Raw genomic sequence first — 21,127 nt, forward strand, 5'->3', positions numbered from 1 at the left:
TCTCATTGAAAAAAGATATCAAGTTAGTTTGACAGGATCTATTTTCCCCAAATCCATGTGATTTGCGTTAATTATATTGCTGTCCCTTAATTGTTTCTGAATTGAGTCCCGTATCAGCCACTCCATTTTCTTGCCAGGGATCAATGTCAGGCTGACAGGCCTATAATTACCTGGGTCATCCTGTTTACTCTTTTAAAAAATTGGCACAACATTCGTTTTCTTCCAGTCTTCTGGATCTTCCCCAGGGCTCCAAGATTTACTGAAAATCAGCATTAACAGTACAGCAAGCTCCTTGGCCATCTCTTTTAAAACTCTTAGATGCAAGTTATTTGGACCTGCTGATTTTAACAAGTATGACTTTAGTAGCTTCTGTTTAACATCCTTCAGAGATACTAGTAGAATGGAAAGAACGTTATCATCACCATGTGACGAGACTATATCATCTGTTTTCCCCCAGATACAGAACAAAATTTATCAAACACTTCCTCCTTTTCTGCATTATTATTCATAATTCTACCATTTTCATCTAGTAATGGACCAGTACCATTCTCAGGATTCTTTTTATTCCAAATATATTTTTAAAACTCTTCCTGATCATCCTTAACTCTTCTGGCCATAGATTTCTCCTTGTATCCCTTATCAATTTCTTACAATTCTGAACTTCTGATTTAGATTCTTTATTATCAGCTTCCCCTTTCTTCCATTGGCTATATATTACTTTTTTATTGCTCTTATTGTCCAATTTTTAAATTCTCAGCCATTTTGACATGAGGAATTACACCTATACAGTATACAGCTACTGTCAGTTATGTAACTATGGTATGCCAAGAGTCCTAGAACTTTGACACATCAGAGGTAACTCAACCAATCACTACCCCTATTCTACAGCAAATTTGTATGCAATAGTTTCATTTGTTGTATGAGGGAGACTGCAGAGAGGGTGGATTACTTGGCCCAATAGCCACACCTGTGCACCCAGTTGCCACCCACACAAATCAACTCAACCACCCACACAATAACACAATAACACAACCAGCATATACAATAATCCCAAACACACATAGCCCCCCATGACAGCATACACCCCTCATTTGCCACCTTAAACAAATCCACACACATCTTCCAGTGCAACTCGCCTACACACAAATCAAAGCAACCACCCACACAGCAATACAACCAGCATAAACAATAACCCTAAGCATTAATCTGAAGCCTAGAATGGCTATTGGGTCAGTGTGAAGCAATGGAAACAGCTACAATCATGGCTGAAAGCTCTTTTTGTTTAGAATATCACAAGGTTCAGCCACCAGTGGGATTCACAGTCTGTTACGGTCCAGTTTTAAGTTCTCTGTCATGTTTGGCCTTTTTACACACATGACTTTACAAACTGCACCTGAGTGACAATAGAGGCTTTCAGCTAGTAATAAATGTAATACATTCAATACTTAGTCATAGGGTAACTGTTCCATTTATTTTAGATTGCATATATTTTATAGTGTGTCTATGTGTGTGTGTCTGTCTGTCTGTCTGTCTGTCTATCCCTTCTTCTCATTCTCCTTATTTTTAAATTAATACAATATAATTTTAAAAATAGGTAACTGAAAGATATAATAGGCAGGTCAAATTAATAATAGAATGTTTGAAATTCGTGTTAACTTTCACATGTAACTGCCATTTTTTAAACAAGTTCACATTGTATGTTACAGTGAGCAGGTGGCTTTGAACTGGACACTACTTTTTTTTTATTAAAGAAAAAAATGGACTAGAAGCCAAACATATGGACCTGAGCCTGCAGCTCTTACTCATGAACCTAGGCCTTGCTCATTTGGTTTAGCACTGAAGCTAATGGCCCAGGAACTTACTGCAATGACATCAGTGTAACCATTCCAGAGTAATCTAATTAATTTTTTTGGAAAATATTGACACCTCTCTTTGAAAGATTTTCCAGTCTGTTATGGAGTGGAGTAGGGTGGGACATTTTCCCAACCCCATGAGACAATCACGGATGGTCACTCCACAGAACCTGCAAAAGGTGACACCCTCTCTCCTCATTACAGTTCCTTAGCTTTCTTCATTTATTCATTGCTGCCTCTGGAAACTCCATTAAAGATTCAATGGCATAGAGGGGCATATATGGAAAAGTTTGCAGTCTCAGACTGCATTAACCTCCCTGTGCATCCTTTAGGGGATGGATCATGTACATTCGCCTTGCTACAGCCATCACACTCCTGCTCAGTCCCCGCAAATGGTACCCCAGAGCTCTCTCTGCACAAAGGGAGAAATCAACATGTGGAAGGTGTTCTCTGCAGGCAGATCTTGGGGTGGAAGGTGATTGAGCCCTTAATTGTCACGCTTACGCTATCCATAGTCTAAACTGCACATTACATTTATCAACAATTTGCATGACTATAGGGTTTCTGATAAAGCAAAAGTTTAATATCACATGTAAATATTGGCTGGATATATAAGCTAAACGGAAATGAATGCCCCTCTTTCATTCATTTATATGACAGCTTATTGAGAATCATTTCAGTGTGCAATTTACTACACCAGTACTTTTTGTTACAAATATACAGGGTCTAATCCTGCAACCTTTGCTCTGCAAATAGTCCCATTGAAGTTAACGGGCCAGATTCTGATCTCACGTATACTAGTGTGAATCCAGAGAGATCCCATTTACTCCATCTGAATGGTTTATACTACTAAGTTTTCCTAACAAAAAAACTCCTGGAAATGGTATCTAGAATTATAAAGAAAGAAGGCATATTTTAGTCATCCACTGAAGACATAGAAATATCTTCATTCCAGAACATTTTTCACAAAGTTACATCACACTGAAGGCATAGAACCAGTATTATTGGTGTGTTGCGTAACACCAGGAGCCACATACTTGGCATGTAAACTCTTGTACTATCTCTTTTCAGAAGAAATGTTACCTGCCCAGACTCCAACTCTCTTTCTCACCCCCCCGCCACAAATTTTCTTTTTTTTTAACTATGTTTTCACATGAAATTCTACACACAGAGACATTCGCACATAGGCACACAATATGTCATTCTTTTTTTCTAAAGTCAACAGTGTGACAATGCCAATTTTTAAAAAATGGATTTTATTAACACGTTTAGCTAGAATTAGAACAAGGACCCAAACTACCTAAATCAGGAACTTATATTATCATAGTCCCTTTCATTCTGCTTTGGCATCTCATTCCTATACTCTACCTTTACAGCCATATTTAAACACTAACCTTATGCTGAGAAGCTGAAAACTTCTCCCGGGACTCTGATTTTGCATTTTTGCCAGCTGCAGAAGTAAGCCGATGTACTCCGAAGTGGTGATGAACTATGCTGATGTGACCTTTTTGGCCTTGAAGACTATGAACTCCAGATCTCAGGCAGAGTACGTGATCCATTTAGTAACCTTTCTCCAGAACACTTGCTTAAATTAAAAAATGTTAGTTGACTGAATTTGTGCCCCGTTTTCCCATTTTGAAGAAAAAAGTGCAAAAGGAAGTAATTTCTCTGTGTGATCAGGAAAATGGAATTACTTGACTCTTTTGTTTGTATATATCTAGACTAGGCAGAATTCTATTTTTATTTTTTATAATTTCAACAGATAACATTGATGTTCATTTTTAAGCATTTTTTTCTTATTTTTATTTATTACATTTTCATAGTTACACATTATTGGTTTTAAGCATTTTTTTTGTTTTACCTCTTTAAATTTTAACATTTGCAGGAAATTATGGGGTGGGTCAGACAATAGAGGGGTTCAAACAATAATTATTCAATGACAGTAGATGGTGAGATCCAAAAGTTAAAGCTTTATGATTATTAAAATATAAAATTATCAACATCACATGTCAAAAAATACAAAGTAAATATGCTTAAATCAAACTCTACTAAGCTCTCAAGCAGCATTTTTCTTACTTTTTCTATCTATAAATTTAGATTATTATAAATGGAAATATTTTTAATCAATTTACATGTACATGGTTAAATTGACGTTTACCAGTATTTACAGATAAAAGTCTAATCCTTCCAAGCCTACATATACCTTGGTGTAGCTGTTTATTGAGATTATTTATCTCCTGACCTGTGCAAACACCTACCATCTATAAAACAAGTGAGTGTGTGTGTACTTAAGTATTTTTAGGTCTGCAGTCTGTCTGATTCTGACTGGCCAATCCAGAAAAGTTCTCAGAATCTCTTAATTCATGAAATTAAAATAGCTCTATGGTTAAGGACTAAATCCTGAGGTCTTTACTCCATTTTTACTCAATCCTTTCTCTGGCAAACACCTATGGACTTCAGTGTAATGCCCCCAAGATTTCATCCATAGAAGAGCATGCAGGTTGCAGCATTACCCTTATATAAGAAAATAATTTTTTTTCTGAAACTGCAGTGTCCAAACATGTTTGCAAACATGTATATATGAAGGACATAAAATATAAACTATTTTTCCCCATTTCTTCATGTCCTATTTATTTGTTTTGATCATAAAATACATACAACTCAGTATTTACCTGATCAATATGAATTCCATCCTGTTTATATGAGAAATTTCTATTTTGCTGTATTCTTTTATAGCTGATATTCTACGAGAACTAAGTATATGAAGAATAGTTTTCACTTCCTTCATTAATTTGTAACCAGTTATTCTCAGTGAAGAATATTGAATTAAAACGAGGAATATGATCGATACGGTATGTGTCAAAAATGACAAAAACGACATATATTGAGAAGTGTGAACTGTTTATTGGTTTATAGACACAGAGTCCTCCAGGGAGTGCTACAAATCCACACAACATCCCTGAGTGTTCAATGTTGCATTTAGAGCATTGATTTAGCTGAAATATGTGTAAAAACTCATGTAGGCAGGCAGCTCTCTAGTGACTACACATCTGCAAAGACTCAAGAACATTATTATTACAGCATGGGTCTGGAATAAATTATGCTCAGTAAACAAGCTCTAGATCTGTTTATTTCAGACAGTAGCATAGGAAAAACTGTTGTATTTAAGACAGTTGGGGATGACAGTCTTATTTGGCTGTTGTGTGTATTTGAACTGCATGATTTTAAAAATAGTATAAGCCAATGAAATTAGTGAAGAAAAGCAGGTTTTAATTTGTGCAGAGTGGGGCTTTAATTGATGTCAGACTGTCCTAAAACATCAGTTTCCAGAGGCTACATCAAAGCGGAGGGCTAGTGCTGCTACTTCCCTCTTAGGAATAAAACTGACTCAAGCTCTTCTTCAGTGTACTCTACCTAATAGGACCCCTTCAAGCCACAACTTTCCCTGACAAGCTGAAAATATTGTGCTACTTTAATCTCTCAGGTAGTATTTCAGCCAGGTCACCCCTGAAGATGAGCATACCCAGTTTGTCTATAAAAATCAAGCATCCTTAGTATTGTAACATTATGGCTAAAAACATTGTTTTAAATAATAAAATATGTATTGTTCGGGGTCTCACTTGCTATTTATCTTTTCTTCACTTTTTCTTTCATTATGTTGCATCTTGATATATCTCTTCTTTCATCATCCTGTCTCTTTTTTTTCCATTCTCCCTCCATTCGTCTTTTCCTTTTTCACTCTCACTCACTCCTTCATTTTCTCTTTCAAGCTTCTCCTCAGTTTTGCCTTCCTTTTCTCTCATTTCTCATTCCTCACTCTCTGCACATCTCTTCACCCAAATCTACTCGGTGACCGCACGTGCGTGTCTCTTCTCTCCTTGCCTTATCCAGCTCTCTTTCTTTAGGATGGATCCCATCTGCAGACATTCTAGGTGTGATCCCAAGCCTGTTTAAGTCAGTGGGAGTCTCTCTACTGACTTCAATGGAATTTGAGTCAAGCTCTCTATGAAAATGGCCTAGATTGAAGGGCTGGTCTTAGTGGTGGACAGAAGGTGGTCACTCTTCTTCAGATGGTAGCAAATGTGTGTGTTAGGGTTTACTGCAAAACCTGCTGTTGGCCTGCTTAATTTGAATGGATGATCAGGTGCATGTTGTTATGAAGGACAATTGTGAATAGTGCATGTTGGTGACAAATCAGGATACTGTGGGCCTGGTTTGACCAGATGGCCCAGAATGTAGCAGGGGCTGAAGCTGTCTCTTATCAGCTGATCTCCCACCTTAGTGAACCACAGGGCAGTGAGGAATAGCAGCCAATGGAATTAGCTGTTTCATTGTTTCTGAAGCTTGAGCTGTGTAAACCTTACCTAATGTGTAGTGACTGGTGGGGAGAGGGAGAAAGGCACTGTCAGCACATATAGAAAAGAATTAACAGATCACCCCGACAGGCAAATGCTTGCTTACCTGGCCTGGTCTAGCTGCAATTGTCTACAGAGGCAGTGAAGGCAAAACACTAGGAGACGTGCACAGCCTGAGGCTTGAGGGAGGGAGAGCAACCAGAATATTTTAGCTGATTTTTTAACAGATTTGGAGCAGCGCTCCTCCCTTGCACTCCAGCCTGCTCTGACCACTGGTACTGCCGGAGGAGCACACTGCACTGCTTTGGAGCTCCTCTTTTCCCACGCCCCAGATCTTAATCTTCTTATACAAGCTTTCTGTAAAGACTGTAGTCTGCTGTCAGGAGTTCCTTTCCTCCCTCATGGTTAGAACATCCTGGGTTTACCCAGCCCTAGTGAGGTCTATGGGTTCAAGGTTATTGGGTTCCCAGTATCTGAAACGTTTTGTGAGGAGGGGATATGAGGGGTTTTGGTTGTGTGGGAGGAGATGGACTACATGACCTTATAGGTGTTTTCAATGTCTCTCATTCCTATGATACTGTCTTATTTTCACCTTTCCCAGCTCTCAGTCTAATGCATTGGGCCTAAGTCTTCAAATACCAGATAACACAGGGCCTAGTTCTGACACCTTTAGAGTGAAGAATCCCTTACTTCTCAGGTAGCCCCTCTGGGCTTTATTCTGCCACCCTTGTTTACACTGAGGAGTACTTTACACCTTGACTAGTGCCATTGAAACACACATTTTTTGCACAGTAAGATACTACTCACCATGAGTAAGATGGCAGAAACTGAGCATATTAACTGCAGTGAGGCCACTTGCACCGTAGCATACTACTCGAGTGAGTAAAGGTGGTGGAATCAGGCCTATGGATATTTTAGTGCAACTAACTGGATGAGCCAGTTGTAACTGTTGTAGAGAGCCCTCCCGTCACTCCCAGTTAATGTCTCCCACATGCACTTTAATACAGTATATCAAAAGTGATAACCACTGGGTCCTGCCCTTCTCCTTTGAACATGATCACCCCATATCAGCTCTCTCCCCTATTGGGTAGAACGGATGACTTCGTTGCAAAGTCATCCTCATCCACCCTTCCCAAGGTAATTAGTATATTTCACATAAAGGTTCAGCATTCCAAATACCATGATACTAATCCTCTGCATAGTCATTGTTGTTATTTGTCCACAACCCTAAAGCATTATGCTAAATCCACCTACTTCCCATCCTTATTTGAGATCTGCCATCATAACTACAGAAATGACAGCTACGCTTTCTGGAGGATGGTAGGCTATATGAGGTAGGATGCATATGAAGACAGAATCAAGCTCTGCCTTCACAATAGCTTCTTTCATATGGCAGACGATAAATCACAATGGTCTACTGTGTGAATAGTCTATGTGTTACGGAGTTAAAAACCCACAAATTAAACAGTCCTCAGCTGTGCTGTGAAGTAACAAACTATAAAGGTTCCAAAAGAGCCTGTGTGGTCTAATATAAAATAATAGTTATCGTAGATTCTCTATTTATATAGTGAATTGGGCACATTGTAAACAACAATCTGCACACATTTATAATCATAAAAATAAGAGTAAATTATCTACCTTTATTATAGGGGGGAAATCATAAAGCATTTTAAGAAAGTGCATTGAAAATGTTATCTGTAGACAGAAGTGTGCATTCCTTCCATCACCCCCAAAACTTTTTTGAACTTCAATTGACTTCTCTGTCTGTGTGTGTCAAGAATATAGAACCAGGACCTAGATAGCTACGCAACACTGAATTTAAATCACATTGCAGCTTTAGTTACAGTAACAATCAGTTTTCATGTCCTAGTGCTGCATGGAGGACAATATTTAATTAGATCACACAAACTTTTTTCTAAAATATAACATCAATAAATATGCCATTTTTCATTAGGTTTCTTTGATAGTATAGGATTTATTAGGCTATTCCATAGCTGTCTTTCTGTTTATTTTGTAAAAGTATACTTGTATTGCACACATTTTTATGCCAGACTTGCTTTGCATTTTTACAGTCTGCTAATTAGACCATTTTAACTAATTTGTTTGCATTTTGTATGAGCAAGTTGGGCTTTTGGATTGACTAATGTAATTGCAGCCAGTTTCTGCCAAGTACAAATTACTCTTTCTAGTGTGAGCTAGAGAGAAAAGTAAATATTTAATAGACATCAATACCCTTGCAGCATTTTAGGGTTTTTTTCCCCCTATGGAAAGCTTACATAAATTCTTCAGTGCTTGGTTGCACTTTAATGTTAAAAAATTATTTTTTAATCTTTTTTTAAAATAATAATGAATTAGACATTTTAGTGACTCCACAAGGGTTTTTTTTCTGTACAATTTGCAGTTTTGAATTCGAAGTTGCTTTAAGATCTTTTAATTCCACATGTAAAGTTGACACATGGAACTTTTTGTATACTGGCTGCTGTTTCCTGGAACTGTTCCCCTGGTATGGACTTGTTTTTTTATATTTCTAACTGTTTACCGTTGAATCCCCTTATAGTCAAGTCAGTTTGGTGGTGGTGAGGATGTAGAAGGTGTTTTTTTCTTTTTGTTTTTGTTTTGTTACAGAGCCACGTCATTATTATTATTTATTTGTATGATGGTAGTGCCTAGAAGTCCCAAATCAGGATCAGACCCCTCCCCTTGTGCTAGGCACTGTACAGACATACAACGAAAGAGGATTTAAACCAGATGCTGCTGTGGTTGTGCAATGCCCAAAGAGCAGTAGAGAGTGAGCTGCAGAGAGACCATGCAAGGGGGGCTCTCTATACCACATATACCATAGAGTTTTATTCTAAGGGTGGTATGAAGAGAGAAAGTCTTGAAGTGTGTAGGGGAACAGCCAGTGCATTATCCTCCAGCCTAATCTCTCTTAGCACTTAAGGGAAGAGAAGGGGTCCCAGCTACTACTGCAGTCCATGGGATCCTTTTTTTATGTGGAATCTTCTCAACAGACTTGCATAAAACTCTCAGTATTGTCCAACTGTCAGGAGGGAATCTACTAAGATATGAGCTGTTTATCCATAGAAGCTGTTGCTTTCCAGGGTGGTTCAAGGAAATTTCTAAATACACCTCTACCCCAATATAATGCTGTTCTCAGGAGCCAAAAAATCTTACTGCATTATAGGTGAAACCGTGTTATATTGAACTTGCTTTGGTCCGCCGGAGTGCACAACCCCGCCCCCCCGGAGCACTGCTTTACCGTGTTATATCCGAATTCATGTTATATCGGGTCGCATTATATCGGAGTAGAGGTGTATAATTGTAAAAAAAAGTACTGTTTCTTCAGCTATATAGTTACTAAGTTCTGCCCTGGTGCTAGTGTATAAGGACAGTAAGAGGGTGTAAAGAGCCTCTTCTCTGCTAAGAGAAATGTATGTAGTTTCCAAGCAGTAGACAGTGCAAGCTGACAACAGGTTGTCGATCAGTTTGCCCATGATGGATGAAATTCACTTCTTTGCACAAAGCAAACGTAACATCTGTGCACCACATTGCAGTCAATGGAGCTATGCCAATTTATACCAGCTGAGGATTTGGACTTCAAAACAGGATTTACCTGATGCATGGGCACTCTGCTGGCCCTCAACAAAGGGTGTGAATTTCATTCACTAGGAATAGCAGCAAAATGTTCCCTGCACTGCAGTGCCCTACTGCATCCTCTGAAATCCTGTTCTGACTAGTTAGATTGTTGTGGCAGGATACACCAGCTTGTATTGCTTCTCTCCATAGCTATGTTGGCTAGGGCAGGATATGGCTGCAAAATCTTCAGATCAAACAAAAATTGCTTTTAAAAATCAGTTCAAGGCTTTTCACACATCAAATTACTCTAGAGATTTTGCAAATAGAACTACAGAATCTTTTTCGTTGCTCCTGTTGGTTTTATGGAAAACATAAAGATAAGTCAGCAAAATTTAAGTAAGGGTCATCTACTCATTTTCCATTAGCTATCACTAGCAATCAAGCTTGTTGTTTTTATTAATGGACTATGTTTCAGAATGTATATCATAAAATGATCTAGCTCCCATTGAAGTCAGTGGGAGTCTTTGCATTGACTTGAATAGGAGCTAAATTGGGACCTATAAAGGTAAATGGATGTTCTAAAGTACTTTAAATTAAACCCCTTTGGGCCAAATGAGAATGTCAGCCATCCCTTGTGGAGGTCTAAAATTTGGAGATATTTATGTGTTTAATTTGCATTAGATTGGCAGAGTGGAAAGTGCTTTCCTAATTTTCATCCTCACTAGTTTAATAGCATCTCCCATCAAAAAATGGCAAATCTCCTATTCTTAATTTTGCCCATGTTTTTCTTCTGAGATCCCGAAAATGGGGATATGGTCTATCAAAAAGTGGCAAATAAAAATATTCACACTGACCCACACCATCCAAAATGGATGGGTATGTACAAAAATGTGTCTCACAATCCAGGGTCCCTATGTGGGATTAGTTATGCTCTTTAGGATCTGTTTGTGCGTTAGTCATTAGGGAGCTCTGTGGCTACCTGTGCTTTTCTAAGCTTCCTTACCTCTCAAACATCATCCTTTGTACGTGATATCAGTGCCACACTGCCTTGCAAAGAAGACTCTCTCTGGCTACCTCACAGTTTTATCCGGTGAAGCTGAAATAATAATCTCCCATCAAAAAATGGCAAATCTCCTATTCTTAATTTTGCCCATGTTTTTCTTCTGAGATCCCGAAAATGGGGATATGGTCTATCAAAAAGTGGCAAATAAAAATATTCACACTGACCCACACCATCCAAAATGGATGGGTATGTACAAAAATGTGTCTCACAATCCAGGGTCCCTATGTGGGATTAGTTATGCTCTTTAGGATCTGTTTGTGCGTTAGTCATTAGGGAGCTCTGTGGCTACCTGTGCTTTTCTAAGCTTCCTTACCTCTCAAACATCATCCTTTGTACGTGATATCAGTGCCACACTGCCTTGCAAAGAAGACTCTCTCTGGCTACCTCACAGTTTTATCCGGTGAAGCTGAAATAATAAAATATCAACAGTCAGACTCAGCACTAAGATGAGCTAAATCATCAACACCTTTCAGTTGAGTCCATGACATGTCAGTACTCATTTCCTCTTCAGATAGGGTAAGACTGCAGATGACATTAACTCACACATCATTATTAATAAATAGGATAACTACATAATCACTGTGAAGTGACAATAGTGGTCTGTGTTATCATCAGGATATATTGTCAGGCCCCTACATGTCAGCCTCCAACCATAACCACCACAACCAAATTTCTCCTATCAATCCCAGCACTACGACTGTATCAAATTTGTCCAGGAACATGAAACAACATCCTATTTATGGGTACCTCACAATCCTCCCATCTATTTATTAGGAACTGGTGATGGGTTATGGATGTGATAGTCCTTTTGTTTCTGGCACTTGCTTCATCTGGATGGATGGATGAGCAAACTTCACAATGGGGTTAACCTTGCAGTCCCTAAGCAAGCAGAACTTCTACTGACTTCAGTAAAAGTTTTGCCTGCTTGGGGGGCTGCAGAATCAATCCCTGTGTTTTTTGCCTGGTGATATTTTGCTAGTAACCCAAACCCTGCCATCCATCCATGTGTGAAACTCCCTGTGAGGTCAATAGCAGTTCTGAATGTGGATCAGTGATAGGCTCTGGCCATTAGCATTCAGCTGTTTATCCACAAGTCATACGTTAAATCTTTGACATGCATTTTCCATTATGGTCACAGGCACTCTTTGGGAATAAGTAGTGGCTGAATATCCAGTTTTTAGAAGACATGGCCATAGCTCCCAGATGTTGAGATTGGCTGCTTCCATTAGTTCTATACAGTCCAGTTGTTATTTTGGCACCAGCATTTAAGATATTATAAGGGCAAATTTTCAAACTGAATTTAAAAAATGCACCCATAAGGTTTGACCACATAAAACCATTTTGTACACAAAAGCATGTTTTCTCATATTGGTGTCTATTTGCTTATGCAGGGGCAGGATGCTCGTTCACATTTTGCAGGTGCATTATTAGAGCTCTGAAATGACCATTTTAAAATCTTATGCCGTTTTAATTTTTCTATGTTTATTTGGCATTTGTGTAAATGTACTGCTAATGTAAGGTGATGTATGGACAGCCTGGAGATGGAAGCCTCTTACTTATAAAAAAAAAAATTGATACTACCTCAGAAAAATTCCTTCTGAAGTATCTGCAGAGACCATATCTAGGAATGAGAGGTAGCTTCAGATTATATACTGGCCAAACTGCGATTTCCTTACCCCTGTCTATGCTCCATTGCTATTAACAGGCCTACTCACATGAATACTGAAATTGCACTTTAGTTTTGGGTGCTTGACCACCATGCAGATCCTTATGAGAGTGTCAGTCGATTAGTACTCACTATGAGATGGACACATCCATTGTGAACTGGACTGACTCTAATCAAAAGTGTTTTAAGTCACAATTAGTTGAAATCCATTTGAATTAACATGCAAAGTATTTCATAAATGTGCTATTTAAAATGTAAACAAAAAGGCAATGTAGTCAAAGGGACACATTTTATGGTATTGTAAATCCAGAGTAACTTCTGCACTCAAGCTTCTGTTCTTAAATGTCTATGTCCTACACCTAACTCAAGGTGCACTACAAAGATATGCAATAATTAACGATACACTTCATTACAATATCACACGTATTTAACTCTTCATTGAACACCTAGTTCTCCATTATTTTAATGTTTAAAAAAATTCTAGCACCTATCCAGAGGTTTAGGCACCTCCCAAAATGTAAAGTACTCAAGTAGCAAGTCTCAAAGTTTTTAATATAGTACTTTGGTTCATCAAGTTTCTATTTTTTTTCTAATTTAATAGACTCTCTGAGGAAAAATTATACTTTCTAACCATCTATATCAAAATTTCTCACGTAAACCATGCTTCAGTCTCCAGGTGCCTGCTCATAAACCCCTAACCATCCTAAATGTGTCTGAAGAAAAAGATGGTCTTTGATGATACAGCTCTAGCGGAATAATGAGGGAAACAAACTCCAAAGCCTTTGACCCCCCATATAAAGTGCCTGACAACAGCTCCCTCTCGTTTACACTGAGGGAAGTTCTAGCTCGAGTGCTTCTACTGATGTCAGGTGTGGCAGTATGGCACTGGGAGAGGTCATCCTCCAAGTAACTGGGTACCAAACCACATTAGCCTATGAAAACGCCTGAAATTATGCATAATGAAGCAAATGCGATATATTTGCTTGCTATACTATGTACATTATAGTCCAACAATAGTGAAGTGTCAAGAGAGAGCCTGCTCCTAATGAAGTCAATGACAGTCTTCAGTGGGACCAGGATAGGGCCCATCATGTTAGCCTGCAGATGTTCTTTTTCCAATATCTGAATTAATTCATTTTGTTTTTCACTTGTGGCTTTCTTTCGTCCATTCTGTGAATATACGGCCCAGTCCTGAGCCTGCCGACATGGTTGTGTTAGGGCCAAAAGCCTCAGAAAAAGGATGTTTTTTCCCCATTCTGGTGTCTGAAGCAGCCGAGGAGCTGTGAGCCCTACTGCAGCCACTCAGCATTTCACACAAACGCAGCCTTTTTATTTGGGCTTTGTTTGCTTTTTCAGGATTGGGTCTGATGGGATTTAACCTGCATTAGAGCTTTAGAGAAATGCTTTTCTATCCTAGCTCTCGATCTGCACAGTGTGACCCCACATAGCTTATATTACGAATCTGAATAGGCCCGGATTGTAGGCATTGAATCATAATCTGAATTATCTTGAAAATTCTTCATAGACCAAATCAGTTTTATGTTCATAATAGTTCTGTTACATCCAGGGTGGGCACATGCCTGTGAGGCAGGAGCTCCAGGAGGCAGGGTGTCTTTGTTCTGGAGGCATAAAAATGTTTATTATATTAGACACAATCAAAGATGAACTGATAGAAATGCAGGGTCTGATTCTCCTCTCACTTACATTGATTTTACCCTAGTGTAATGGTATTGACTTCAGTGGAGTTACTCCAGATTTACACTGGTGTAAATAAGGTCAGAATCAGGTCCACACAGTTGGAATGATCTTTCAAAAGAGTAAAGCCATTTGGATAACCTCACCCAATTCATTGGCATTATATGACACAGCATACCTGAGTGATCTGCCAAGAACCCGGATGATGCAACATTTGCATGTTACACAGCTTGACTTCTTGTTCCAATTGTTATCTGAAAAGGAGGAGTAATAGTGAGATGCTTTGACATGAATGAACCCTAGGATCCCCGAATTGTTCTTTTGTATTTTCACAGTTTCTTAAAGACTCTTGGGCAGTGTTGCAATTCCTCAACTGGCCACACTTGGCGGTCTTTATTTAATTTTTCTTCAGGCAAACTTCTTCTGAACCTAAGGGTACGTCTATACTTACCTCCGGGTTCGGCGGTAAGCAATCGATCTTCTGGGATCGATTTATCGCGTCTTGTCTAGACACGATAAATCGATCCCAGATCGATCCCGGAAGTGCTCACCGTCGACGCCGGTACTCCTGCTCCGCGAGAGGAGTACGCAGAGTCGACGGGGGAGCCTGCCTGCCACGTGTGGACTTTTGGTAAGTACCTTTAAGTTCGAACTAAGGTACTTCGACTTCAGCTACGTTATTCACGTAGCTGAAGTTGCGTATTTTAGTTCGAACTGGGGGGCTAGTGTGGACGAGCCCTGAGAGAGATTGCCTAAGTAGGGAGTAAGTGAATCTGAGTACGTTGGTCCATTGACTTCAGTGTAAGTTGCAGGCGCTCTGTTTATGTCCTTGCATGGCACCTGTTGCTGTAATATCTGAGCGCCTCACAAATGTTAATGAATTTACCCTCACAGTACTCCTGTAAGGTAGGTAAATACCATTATTCATTATCCCCATTTTACAGATAAGGAACTGAGGCACAGAGAAAACGTAGGCAACTTTTCTAAGGTCACAGAGAAGGTCACATATGGAATGGGGACCGGAACCCAGGTCTCATGACTTCTGCTCAAGTGCTTTAACCACAAAGCAATCCACATGAGGACCTATTTGTGACTGGGGCCAAGTGGGAAGAGATCAAGCAGAGCAGTTGGGCTAAGCAGCCCCACCATGAGTGCTGCCAGTAGTAGAGATGAAGGAGGGACAGTCACTGCAGATAACTGATCTGGGGAAATATGTTGCTGCTTCTTTTGGCACAGCAGAGGTGATGGGTCACTTGCAGCTAATAGGAAGGGTTGGGAAGGTGATTTTATGGATGAGCCTGATGTTGAAGGATTTGGGGGTTCCTGCCACCATTTCCATGACTGAGGGCAACTGGAACTGGTCACAAAATGAAAAGAAAATGTCATTTAAATGCTCTCTTTTCAGGCGAGGTGTCAAAATTTGAAATTTCAATGAAAAATCAAATTTCAGAAGCTTTGGAGCATTTCCAATCACAGTGCTTCTGTGAAAGAAGAATCAGCCTGGATTTTAACATGTTTTGTATTGTCAGAACATACCAACAGGAAAATGATTGTCCAGAATGAACATATACAGTGCTTTGTGATGTGATATAATAGTTCTTTAAAAAATAGCCATCCTCTCTTAGATTTGTGCTCTGCCCATACCATTTTTTCCATTAAGGATAGAGACACTTATGAGGCATATCTACATGTGAATGGTAAGGCACTTTGCAGTCATTGTGTGAACTAGCAGGAAAATGAATATTGTCAATTTTATACCATTTCATTTGTACTGAGCTGTAGATGTTTGTAGTGTTAATGAAGTTCTCTGACCTGCCTGAGCAGTTTTGGCTTTGAAATGTTAACACAGAAGAGCTTGTAGCTTCATTTTGTGTCATCTGCACCTATGTTTTAGAATGAATAGACCCGGGGGGAGACATGCAGTGAGGGAATACGTTAGAGAAATTGCACACAACATTAGAACATGCATGGCGTGAATAAAATAAAAATTGAAGGGGAAAATAATATTCCAACTTGTCTGATGCTTTCCGTGGAACATTCATTACTCACTTCTGCCGAAAGGTAGTAGTGAAACATCTACTCTTCATGGGCTATTATTACCCACTTCCATTCACTGGATCTAGATTTGAAAAATCCCAAAGACTACTGTGTTTTACATCTGGGCCTTTGGCGTGGCTCAATATAAAGATGAAGAACATTTGCAAAATGTGTGTCTGGATCCAAATCTGAGTTCAGATTTCAAAGACTCTCAGAGTTTAGATCCAAAGCTTTGGTTTAGGTCAGTATCTTGAAATGATGTAACTGATGCACTCTGGCACAAAGCCCTGCACATGTTGTGTGGCAGCTAAAATGTAAAGAATTTATTTTCCACAGTGGATACCTGTCATGCCAAGTAGAGCAGGAGATAATGACATGGTTAATCATAGCTGTACTTTAAAGTACACCTCTACCCCGATATAACGCTGTCTCGGAGCCAAAAAATCTTACTGCGTTATAGGTGAAACCGCGTTATATCGAACTTGCTTTGATCCGCCGGAGTGCACAGCCCCGCCCCCCCAGAGCACTGCTTTACCGCGTTATATCCAAATTCGTGTTATATCGGTCACGTTATATCGGGGTAGAGGTGTAGTAGCCAGTTTTATAATATTATGTAATCTATTAATTTTAAAAAAATCTGAATGCCAGTTATGTTTGCAAATGACATCAATTTAGCTAGGTCAAATGTAATGCAAAATGCTATTTATAGGTTAGTGGGAAGTCTACAGGCCTATCTTGCTCTCCTTTCTCAGTCCAGACAAAACTTTCAGTGACTTCAAAAGTGAAGTCCCACTTCTGGTTTCAGCTGCAAATGTGTAAATGTAGAGTAACTCCACCGGCGTCAGTTGGTCGATATTTACACAGTGTAAAATGCCTTAGGACTGCCATATTTGGCCCTAAGTTTATTGCTTCACTGATTGGTTGAGGGGAGGACGGTATTTGTTCAGTTCCTACTCTTTTCTGAAAGAATAAATGTAACAGGGCGTGGAATGTTCTGAGCATGCAAGAAACATAAAACATATTAAATAGAAGGTTGCAAATAAACATATTGGGAATGGTAAATTTCTGTATTAAATAAGCTTATTTGGTGCTTATTATGTCATAGTAGAAATATCATTCTTCCAACAGCAATTCTGCAGCATTTTTAAATACAGTGAAGCTGCTGGATTATATTTTACAATGCATGTTTGTTAAGAGTGTAATCATTATATTCCTATTTCTATAATTACATAACAGGACCCACACCAATGAAAAGGAGAATGTCTATCTCAAATGAGATTTCCAGCTAGGATAATTTGGGCAAATATATAAAAAAGCTCTGACTTTGGGAGTCTTTGTATTTTCTTTAGCAAACCCACATTATTTAGCAAAAGCTTGATTAAAAAAAAGTCAGACTATAAATGAGGACTCTCACATTTGCATATGTTCCTTCCCAGAGGGATCTGCCAAGCCCCCTTCCTGGATTCCACTCTTGTTCATCTTCTCCAAAGCTGGAAAAACTTCCCAGAGATGCAGGAGCTCAAGGTTAGTTCTGAAACAAATCCTAGACCTCAGATGCTTATCCAAAACCTACCTGAATTTTGGCATGCTGGCTCCCTCGTCTTCTTTTGTAAAGGCTAGTTACCCATCAAAATGCCATTAGTGATTGTTATATTCTGGCTGGACCTGCCCCATGAACAATAACCAAAAGAGAAAGGCACTAAAAGAAACAGCAAGCAGATTTTATTAAAGAAGGTATTGAAGGAATACAAGCAGCCCCTTGAGAAAGCCGGCTAACAGCTTCTTCTCTGAGAATGTTCTAGATCTCTGTCTGTGTTCCCAGCAGGGAGATCACTTTTGGGTTCATTTAGCTCTACCCACTTCCACAATTATGCTCCACAGTCTCCTTCCTCACTCACATTGTCCCTCCATGCTCCCCCACAATCTCCTGTTCCACACCTGCCCTCACCCCATATTTTCTCATCTTTCCCCCTCATTCTCTTACATCTCACATTCTCCCTCTGTGCCGCTTCTTTGCCTGCCCCCTCAGTCTTCATACTGCTTCCCATATTCCCATCTGCTCGCAGTATCCATCTCTGAGTTCCCATATCACCATCATTGTCCCTCTTTCATCCCATGATCTATTTTCACTTCACAGTTCTCAGTTCCATTTCCAAACCATATAGCACAAAGGAAAACAAACTTCAGTGAGGCAAGCCAGGCTTCTGTCCCACTGAAAGGAAAGAAGACATCTATAATAGATACAAATGCAAACACTGTACAGAATTAGAAACAGTTTTAAGTAGGGGCAGCCTTGTCTTATAGTCGCTTAGTCTTATTGAAAATAATAGGAGTTGGTGGCCATTTTGATAAGGCCAACAATTCATGAGAAGAAGGCTTATAGATCTAGAAATCATGACCCCCTATAAAAAATCCCCCAAAACTCAGCTAACAGTGCTTGAGTCTGGTATTTTCCCCCTTCAATGAATCAGGGTGCAGGCACTTCCAGCATGAAAATATACACATGTGACTTTCAAATTCTGTTTCTGCAAACATTTGTGCAAAAAACCTCAGTTGCTTAGATAGGAACATAAGAACGGCCAGACTGGGTCAGACCAATGGCCCATCTAGCCAAGTATCCTGTCTTCTGACAGTGGCCAGTGCCAGATGCTTCAGAGGGAATGGACAGAACAGGGCAATTTTGAGTGATCATCCTCTGTCATCCAGTCCTTGATCCTGGCAGTTGGAGGTTTAGGGGTACCTGGATATTCATAGATATTCCTCACAGAAGAGATGATAGCATGGACAACGTGTATTTGTTCTGAAATTCAAGCAAATATTAATAGGAGGTTTTTTGGTCCTATTCTCCCAGCAGTTTTGAAGAGATGCGATGTATGTATACATCTCATCACTATTCAACTTCACATAACATATTTGTAATAATTGTTATTTTGCTAACATACCAACATGATCCACTGAATTGAAATTAAATGTGTGTTTGGACAATTTAATATAAAGCCTTATTTAAGTATCTTTGCTTTATATTATTTCATTAATTATTATATAATAATATAATATATAATAATAATTATTATATTTCATCAGAAGCTAAATGATATCCCAGAAAGAAACTATCCCATGCATAGGTGGCAGGATGACAGTAGGGCCTAGGAGGGGAGGATGAGAAGTTTAAATGAGGTACAGAAACAGACAGAAAATAATAAAAAGAGAGATGCAAAGGAGTGATGTGGTTAACGCAGTAGCAGCAAAACATTGCGTTAGCAGCAGCTAAAGGTTGTTTTTAAGTTAAACATTTTTAAGCTGGAGAGTAGTAATAGAAATAAGTGTGAGTGCTATTAATAAGCAGTTATCCACCACCAACATCCACATGCAGGTGTAGGGTGACCAGATGTCCCGATTTTATAGGGACAGTCCCGATATTTGGGGTTTAGTGTTATATAGGTGCCTATTACCTCCCACCCCCATCCAGATTTTTCATACTTGCTGTCTGGTCACTCTATGCAGGCGTAAGTAGCTAATGAAGTGAAACAGCAAAGTTATACCAAATAAATCTGATGAATAGGAGAGGTGTTCTCTCTTCTCCTCAGCTCTTCTACCTTATTAATTGCCACTTTCAACCATCCTTTTCGCTAGCCCAGAGAGCAGACAGGTCATATTCAGAGCAGGTGGTTACCTTACCACAGAGTATGATTATATTACCTATGTGACATATTCAATGTGCAGTTTCATTTTGTGAAATGAAATCTCTGTTAATTTGTCTAAAAAGGTATTTTGTAGAGGAATTGTGATAATACTAGCAATATCATTAATTTTATGCTAAGAATGTATACCAGAACACACAATTCTCTGTATATGCTTTTTTCTGTCTGCTAGATTCTGATCTCATGCACATCAGTGTGAACCCTGGGGTTTCTCTGGATTTATAATGGTGTAACTGAGATCAGGATCTGATCCACTGTCTGCCTCTCTCATTGATACATGTTCTATGGGTTTAAGTTGTAGCAAAATTAAGAAATCTTAGAAGCTTCTTCTATTTAAAAAAAGAGATGCCTTTTTTCTGAAAGCTTACCATTCAGCTAACATTGTTAATTAAGGTTTTGTAACTGTTCACTTCGATTTTTACTGTAACAAATCATGGGTGTTAGCTGCAAATCAGTATACCAGGGTATGAGTAAATTAGGCAAAACAGTGGAAGACACCCAAAATGAGAACAATACAGATCACTAAACAACTGAACATCCATATCCGGTCCCTTCTTTATGATGATATTATCCTTTCCACTGCATAATGATACTTTTTGAGACAGTAAATCCTTTTATTCTTTTCAAGAATGTGGTTAATATAAAAACAAAGCAAGTGTTAAGCATTTAGTGGGCAAAAGGTTTTCCCATGAATCCTCTGCTTTGTAAAGTCAGGTTAGGAAGAATAAAATTGGAGACATACGGACAAGTACTGACCTGTGAGTGAGAGTAAAGCCTTCAGAAATCCAATATTGTGGTGGAGAAATACGCAGGTAAGCACTGAACAAATGTTTACACATTAAATTTCTGTGGATTCATAGTGTTTAAAATAGCAGTGGTTGCCTTTTACTCAGATGTCATAACAGCAATGAAGTGACAAAGAAGACAACTGACACGTCACGGACACATAAACCTACTCCTATATGGTTGACAACATGGTGTGATTTCTCGCCAAAGATAACTTCATAACTTGCTGAAGTGTGACTTAAGGATGCCCTGGAGCAGCAGCAACCTATGTACCTTTTTTGTGGATAATTTCTTATAAGCCATAGTTTTACTTAATAAGTGATGCTATGTTGCCTTTGACCTAAGGGTGGCTGTTATGGATGGGATTTTCAGAAGCACACAGCGTTAGCCTAGGT

General features: G+C 39.1%; 1 long non-coding RNA gene across 1 annotated transcript; it reads right to left on the minus strand.

The window, feature by feature from the left end:
- Positions 1-4,739: 4,739 nt before the first annotated feature.
- LOC135982524 (uncharacterized) lies at positions 4,740-17,258 on the minus strand. Its single transcript, XR_010599922.1, has 2 exons — positions 14,387-17,258; positions 4,740-11,253 (listed from the first exon to the last, which is right to left on the minus strand). It is a non-coding gene; the product is annotated as an uncharacterized LOC135982524 (long non-coding RNA).
- Positions 17,259-21,127: the final 3,869 nt, after the last annotated feature.

The sequence above is a fragment of the Chrysemys picta genome, chromosome 3, assembly GCF_011386835.1.
Source record: "Chrysemys picta bellii isolate R12L10 chromosome 3, ASM1138683v2, whole genome shotgun sequence".
Classification (NCBI taxonomy): domain Eukaryota; kingdom Metazoa; phylum Chordata; order Testudines; family Emydidae; genus Chrysemys; species Chrysemys picta.